The sequence below is a fragment of the Camellia sinensis genome, chromosome 11, assembly GCF_055761805.1.
Source record: "Camellia sinensis isolate YWXY chromosome 11, ASM5576180v1, whole genome shotgun sequence".
In the NCBI taxonomy this organism is placed as follows: domain Eukaryota; kingdom Viridiplantae; phylum Streptophyta; class Magnoliopsida; order Ericales; family Theaceae; genus Camellia; species Camellia sinensis.
In genome coordinates this window covers 27,305,497-27,313,851 of record NC_138971.1, presented here as the reverse complement: position 1 = coordinate 27,313,851, position 8,355 = coordinate 27,305,497, and positions in this window count along the sequence as shown.

The window sequence follows — 8,355 nt, the reverse complement described above, 5'->3', positions numbered from 1 at the left end:
TCCGCGCCTTCTTCTTCCTCGGTCTCAGCCTGCAATGCGCTGAAGACGTTATTGGCATATGGCACCATGTATGTCAGCAGAAAGGCAACGGGGGGAGAGGTAAACACGTCAGTCCCAGATCCCTAGCCGAGTTGTTCGCAAGCAGCTTTCCACCCGGACTTGAAGAACATGTCCTTGGTGGCCTCCACTTGCTTGGTGTAGTTTTCCTCAGCCTCATTGAAACCTTCGTTGTTTTCCTTGTCCAGTTCGTCATTCCTCGATTGCTTCAACGCTTCCAGCTCGGCCCGGAGAGCGTCCCTTTCTTTCTCGGCGGCTCCCAGTTGGCCAAGTAATTTGGAGTTGTCGGTGTTTGCGATCTCCAAAGAGGCCTTTGACCATCCCAGCTCGGTCTGCAAATGCTCGACCTGGCTAGCAGAGTCGGTCGCCTTTTGCCGGAGTCTGTGAATCCGCTTCATTACAAGGTGTTGTTTTTGGATGGCCTGCAAGAAGAGAGTTTGATTAGAGAGGGAACCGAGCAAACACTTGGAAAAATTTGAATAAAGCATGAAAAACTCTTACCCGGGTCATAGACTTGACCGAGGACTTCACCAGTCGGGTGTCGGGCACGTGGTCGCTGCCGACCACGTCGCTCGACAGTAGGAGGGCTTTTGTCAGGTCGAAGGGTAGGAGGTGTTCCTTGTCGCCTTTGACTGAAGTGGTTGCTGGGATCTCCTTACCCCGGTGCTTCAACTGGGGCTTCCAGGGCAGTGTTAGCTCGGTTGTGACTGCGGGTTGCTGGTGTTCAACTCCGCGATGAGCTCGGCTGAAGGATCGGCGGTTCGAGGCCTTTTCCCAGCTCGGCGGGTGTCCTTGCTGGCCTGTGATGGGGGGTTACCCTTGCTGGCCTGTGATGGGGGGTTGATGCCAAGGCAATGACGGCCTCAGATGTTTGCCCGGCTCTTGAAGTGTAATGTGGGATGCTCGATAGCTCGGTGGATATGGCGGTGATGAGATTTTTTATGCGGCTTCGTTTTGCCATCTCTTCTTCTTCGGTCAACCGGATTAGGGGCACGTTTGGTAGTGCTGGGTCGGGTGGTGGAGACGGCGCGCGAAGAAAGTCGATCACTCTACTCCGGCGGGGAGCGGAGTATCTGTAGATCGGCACGTAACTGAGGAGGTTGTGGCAGTCCCGGTTAGGGTACCGAAGCACGGTTCTGATGGCTGCTTCATTGGGATAATGGTAGTTGGCTTGTAAAGCTTCGATTGCTGCAGAGAGGAGAAGAAGAAAAGATATTAAGTACAGAATATAGAAAGAAAGTAATTTGACCGAGCAGTTAGCACGGCTTACATGTTGAACCGAAATTCTTGCTGATATACCAGCCCGGCACGTCGGCTGTTTCATAATTACCAGACACTTAGAAAAAGTCGTCATCATGCATGTCTTTGTCCGGGGGTGCCGGTCACTATTCTCTCATTGCCCGGTCTGATTTTTAAATAGTAGTTGAGACCATCGCCGGTATGCCCTAGGGTGTACTGGCGAAGTATCTTGGCTAGTCCTAGGCTCAGGCCTAGTCGGTTGTTCAGCTCGGCTATCCCGTTAATTATCCTATAAGTGTTGGTTGAAACTTGCGTTGGTGCTAGCCCAGTGCGCCTCAAGAACTCGCACATGAGGGGATTGACTGGGAAGCGAAGGCCGCCTTCGATAATGGAAAGCACGGTGAAAGGGTACTGGTCTAGTCTGCCCCAAGGGGTTGTGTCCTCGGCACCGAGCTCTAGATGTACGTCGATGGGGACACCGTATTCTTCCCGGAACGCGGCTAGTGCGATCGGCGTGTCAACCAGGAAGCGGTAGCGCCCTATGTGTAGTCGGCTGGTTTTAGCACGGCTGGGTTGGTTTGGCAAATTTCTCGGTTGATGGCTGCTCGGCCTTAGAGAGCCTCAGTATTGGTGCGTGGTCCCTTGGACTCTGCAGTAAAAGGAAGTGTAAGTGTAAGCGAGAGCGCGGTCGCGCGAAACGAGCTTGACTTTAGCTCGGTCAGATGGAGTGCCTGACCATCTCGGTCACAAGGTTAAACCCAGAAGCTCGGTCGCTCAAGCGGACCAGATTTTAGCCCGGTTGAGCGGTCCAGCACTCTATTACCTCGGTTCCTACGTGAGTCTTGCAAACTCATAACTTGTTCGGTTTTGATGTTTTTTGGGATCAAAAGAAGACCTGGAGCCCGGTACGCCCCAAATCTGAGTGTGTTCATCACTGAAGTTGAAGAACAGTAAAGAGTGCAGGGGGAGAGGAGGTTTTTGGGCGGGTATATCCTAAAACCTATGATTTTTGTGCTCTAGAATGTGAAATACCAAATAAAAAAAACAATAAAGGGGTTTGAAGAACTTACCAGAATGAGGGCGAAAGTTTAATCTTCGAGCACGAACCCAGGCGAGAGCAGGAATGATGTTTGAGTTGGGAGGTTGGCACTGTAGCTTTGGGACGTTAGGAATGGAGGAGAGACAGTAGGAAAAAAATGTGAAGGGGAAGTGGTGTGTTTATAGGCGAAAAGAACCACCTAAATTTGAATATGAAGAGACGGCTGGGGTTGGCTGCTCGAGGCCAATAAATAATCGACGTGTGTCCCTATTGACGACGGCATTAGTATTGAAGAGATAGGAAGGCGAGTTGAGACGTCAACCGAGCAAATCAAGAAATCGAGCTTAGGAATTAGCGCGGTTAACGTTTTGCGAACTAATAACCGAGGGAGAAGCTACCCCGGTCGGATCAGGTAATCATAGTCACGCTTGCGCGGACGGAATTAAGGGGCACTTGAGAGAGAGATTTATAATCTGGCTTTGGGCCATGGAAGAAACCGGACTGGTTAGGGCCGAGCTAATTTGGGCATGTACTGAGTGGGTTTCACTCGGTCGTGGCTCAGGCCCCTTGTTTATGCCGAGCTAACTGGGGCTTCCCTGGAGTTGATCTTGCTCGGTCGGGGCCCAGGCTCGAGGTCTAGGTCCCATGTTTGGACCGAGCTTACTTGGTCGAGATCACCGCCTGCCAACCCGGGTTCCATGGGTTGCACGCGTAGCTTGGCGGGAAATGTCTTCTGTTTACCGACCGACCTGTCTTGAACTCGGCTCTGCCGGAATGCTACCAAGCTCGGCCGTTATGGAGCTCGGCGAGTGGAGCACTCAGGCATGTTACGCAGCACAGTCGTGGAAGGCCGAGTTAATGCCGCCGAGTTGCTGAGTTCCCGCTAATGTTGTTTGACGGTTTGGTTAGGTGGTGTCCGCTGGATTTGTGCTGACAGATGGGAGAGCAGCTCCATGTGTCGAGAGACTAATGGGTGCAGAGTTGGGTGCAGAAAGTATATAAGCATGACTGCGCCCCCCATGTTGGGGATGGAACATCATTTGGTGAGATAGACTTACATTCATTGAGTTTCTCTCTCTCTCTCTCTCTGAGTATGTGCTATCTTGACCGTTGGAGGGGTTTCCGGCAACACACCGCCAGGTAGCTCACCGCCATTGTGCTTTCAGGTTGATCAGATAGACACGGAGCTTGGACGAAAGAAGTACGGACAACGACGAATATTTGCTCCCCGTACAGTGTGTAAATTGGTTAAATCATTATATGGTTTAAAACAGGCGCCAAACTAATGGTATAAGAAATTTGACAAAGTAATGATGTCAAATGGATTCAAAATTAATGAATGTGACAAATGTGTTTATATTAAAAACACAAACAAAGGTTATGTCATTGTATGTCTTTATGTGGATGATATGCTCATCATAGGTAGTAATAATGACATAATTAAAACTATCAAGAAAATATTGAATAAACATTTTGACATGAAGGATATGGATATTACTGATGCAATTCTTGGTATGAAAATTACCAAAATATCATAAGGTTATGCATTGTCATAATCACATTACATTGAGAAAATATTTGACAAGTTTAGCAAAGATGATGATTGTAACAACCCTCACCTTGTCTTAGTCATGCTTGCATGCATTGCATGATCATTGTCTTGAATAAGCTTGCCTATTTGCAGACTTTGATTTGTTTTTATCTAAGTGTTGTTTGCATGTTTTGTTCCTTGCTTGCGTGTGTTAGGCCGAGCTTGCATGAGCTGAATGGAACAAATACTCACAGCTCTAACTGAAGCAATGATACTGCAACAAAGACAACAACCTCCGCCTCCTCCAGTCTAAGTTAAACCGGATAATAATGACATCATCAATCTAACTCAAAAATTCATGAAGATGAAACCGCGGCAAAAATGTGGTTTCTCAAGATAGAAAAATTATTTGAAGTATTTCCCTACTCTGAGACTCAGAAAGTCCTTTTGGCCACCTATATACTAAAAGATGAAGCTCGAAGATGGTGTTTGTTAATTCGAACTAGCAATGGAAATATGACATGGGCTCAATTCAATGAGATCTTCTATGACAAGTACTTTCCTCAGTGCTTTCAGGACAGAAAGGTTTCAGAATTTTAGGAACTCAAGCAAGGCAACATATCTCTAGCCGAGTATGAGGCTAAATTCACTGAACTAGCTCAATTTGCTCCTCATATGGTGGATACAGACTACAAGAAAGCTCGAAAATTTGAGGATGGATTAGATTTAGATATATTTGATCGGGTAGGTGTCCTAAAACTACCTTCGTATGTGGATGTTCTTAATAGGGCATTGATGGCATAAGCCAATCTAGCAGCAAAGAAACAAGTTAAAGCGCCAATAATAGAATAGAAGGGTAAAAAATCTGGGTACGGTTTCAGGAAGGGTCATTCTTTTGTAAACAAGAAGCAGAACACGGGATCTACAAGTAGTTCAAGTCAGAGCTGTGGGTCCATACCAGTTTGTCCTGAATGTGGAAGGAAACATCGGGGTGTATGTTACCGTGCATCTGGTGCTTGTTTCCGATGCAGCAAGACGGGTCATGTAGTGAGAGATTGCCCACTTAGATCTGAAAATGCCGACCATCTGATTGCAAGTTCAGCCGGATCCGCTTCTGCAGCCAGAACAAATACGAGAGCTAACACTGGGAAAGAAACCTTGAGACAAGGCCGAGTTGTTGCACTAGTGCTTAGTGACGTACAGAACACCGAAGCTATGGTGTCAGGTATACTCCCTATTTATTCTCAAAATGCATGTATACTTATAGATTCTGGTTCTACGTATTCTTTCGTATCACATGCTTTCTCTCGAAAATTAACTAGACCACTAGAACCTATGAATTATTTGTTATCTATATCTACACCATCTGGAGGCTCTATGGTATGTGCGTATGTTTATTCGGTATGTGACATTGTGATTGGTGGCATGACATTATATGTTGATTTATTGCCTTTGGGGATTGATCATTTTGACTGCATATTGGGTATGCACTGGTTAACGAAGTACTGTGCATCTATTGATTATGTGAATAAATCTGTTGTATTTTGTCCACCGGGTTACCAGAGTTTGTGTTTGCTGGGAATAGGGTAGTTCCTCCCCCATACTTGATTTTTGCCATGAAAGCTATTAAATTGCTTAGGAAGGGATGTAGGGGTTATGTATGTTGTGTTTTGACTGAGACTTCCGCTAGTTCTAATGTGGGAACCATTCCTATTGTTTGTGAATTTTTCAATGTGTTTCTGAATGAATTGCTAGGGGACTTAATTAATAGATAAATTGAATTCATCATTGATGTAACACCCGGAACACAACAAATTTCTAAAACCCCATACCGAATGTCAACTTTTGAATTGAAAGAATTAAAAACTCAGCTCCAAGAACTCTTAGACAAGAAATTCATCCGCCCGGGCACTTCACCTTGGGGTGCTCCAGTTTTGTTTGTCAAGAAGAAAGATGGATCTTTGAGGCTATGCATAGACTATCGGGAATTGAACAAAGTGACTATTAAGAACAAATACCCATTACTCAGAATAGATGACCTATTTGACCAACTTCAGGGAGCACAAGTGTTCTCCAAGATAGACCTTAGATCCGGGTATCACTAGTTAAAGGTTAAGGCAGAAGATGTAGAGAAAACAGCATTCAGAACTAGATACGAGCACTATGAATTTTTTGTCATGCCGTTTGGGGTAACAAATGCACCAACAGCTTTTATGGACCTAATGAACAGGGTTTTCAAACAATATCTCGATGAATTTATCGTTGTGTTTATTGATGATATCTTGATTTATTCTAAAAGCAAGGAAGAACATGAGAATCACTTGAGAACTACTCTAGAAATTTTGAAAGAAATGAAATTGTATGCAAAATTGTCCAAATGTGAATTTTGGCTTGACAACATGGTATTTCTAGTCATGTAATCAACAAAGATGGTATATTAGTGGATCCATAGAAAATTGAGGCTATTGTTGATTGGCCAAGACCAACCAATGTGTCTGAAGTCAGAAGTTTTCTGGGACTTGCCGGCTACTACAAAAGATTTGTAAAAGATTTTTCGAAACTTGCCATGCCATTGACACAGTTGACACAGAAAAATACACCGTTTGACTGGAACAATCAATGGGAGTCAACCTTCTAAGGATTGAAAACTAGACTGGTAACTGCACCGATTCTGACTTTGCCTAATGGAATGGATGGATTTCAGATTTACAGTGATGCCTCCTACAAAGGCTTGGGGTATGTGTTAATACAGAACGGGAAGGTAATTGCTTGTACCTCTCGGCAGCTCCGTCCACATGAAAAGAACTACCCGACCCATGACCTTAAACTTGCAGCTGTGGTTTTTGCATTCAAAATTTGGCGCCATTATCTGTATGGAGTAACTTGTGAAGTATATACAGATCATAAAAACTTAAAATATTTCTTCACCCAAAAAGAGCTAAACATGAGACAGAGAAGATGGCTAGAATTGATCAAGGACTATGATTTTGCAGATGCATTGAGCCGAAAATCTATCAGGAATTTGTCATGTTTGTTCACCGGTCGGAGAGAGTTGTTGTGCGACTTGGAAAAGAATGAGATTGAAATTATGTTGCGTGAACAAGGCAGGATCTTGGTCGCCATTTTTGCTCGGCCTGCTATCATTGAAGGAATTAAAGAGAAACAATGTGAAGATGATTTCTTGAAGAAAATCATTAAGGAGATTGGTTTAAAACCAAAGTTGGGATTTGTGACAGAGAATAGTGTGCTGAAATTCCATAATAGACTTTGTGTACCGGACCATTCTGATTTGAGGAAACGTGTTATGACCGAAGCTCACAATTCAAAGTTTGCTATACATCCAGGGAATACCAAGATGCACCATGACTTGAAACAAAACTTCTGGTGGCCTGGAATGAAAAAAAACATCGCTGATTTTGTGGCCCGATATTTGCATTGCCAACAAGTTAAAGTTGAACATCAACGACCCACTGGATTACTTTAGCCGCTTCCAATACTGGAATGGAAATGGGAGCATATTACCATGGATTTTATTGTAGGGCTGCCTCGCTCTTCTCGAGGTATGGATTCTATTTGGGTCATTGTTGATTGTTTAACTAAATCTGCTTACTTTTTACCTGTTAAATCTTTGTATAATGCGGATAAGTTGGCTAACTTGTATGTCAATGAGATTGTGAAATTACATGGAGTTCCAGTGTCCATAATGTTTGACAGAGATCCCAAGTTTATTTCAAGATTCTGGAAAAGTTTGCAACAAGCTTTGGAGACTGAGCTGAGATTAAGCAGTGCTTATCACCCACAGATAGACGGTCAATCTGAACGGACCATTCAAACATTGGAAGACATGTTACGGATGTGTGTGTTAGACTTTCAAAGCAATTAGGAGACTGTAGACACCCCATTTTTGACCGTCCTTAAGACTTGGACGTCATCGTTTGAACACTCGATGATCATCCAGGCTCGTGTTCGTTTTGAGTTCCTGAAGGTCTCGACTATGCGTCTTGCCTTGGAGCCTCTCAACTTGTCTGTTTTGTGCTTGGTTGTGGACCAAGAGCTTGTGGCTTTGTTTCTGAGGGAAGGGGATGGCCTTCTGGCCAGCCCTATAACCCATCGGCCAGGCCCTGTGTCCATCGGTCGTACCCTCTTTCCATCGGCCATCAGTGGTGGCCAGTCGGTCTCACTGATGGCCGGTCGGCCATACCTTTTTGGCCGAGACCTTTTTATTTGCTTTTGCAGATATTTTGTTGCCAGCTGTGCCAGCTGGTGAGCATAGAATTCATCCTCCATACACGTGTATGAAGGGATTGCACCAAGCCTCTAGTTTGTTCAACAAGCTTGAGACTTGGATTTCTATAAAAGGGAGGTCCCCCTCCCTTTCCAGAGGTTCTAAAATTTGCATTAGAGACAAGATATCTCTCTCTATATATATTTCTCTCTCTCTCTCTCTCTCTACACTTGCACTTGTTTATGCCTTAAAGTGGTTTTTCTT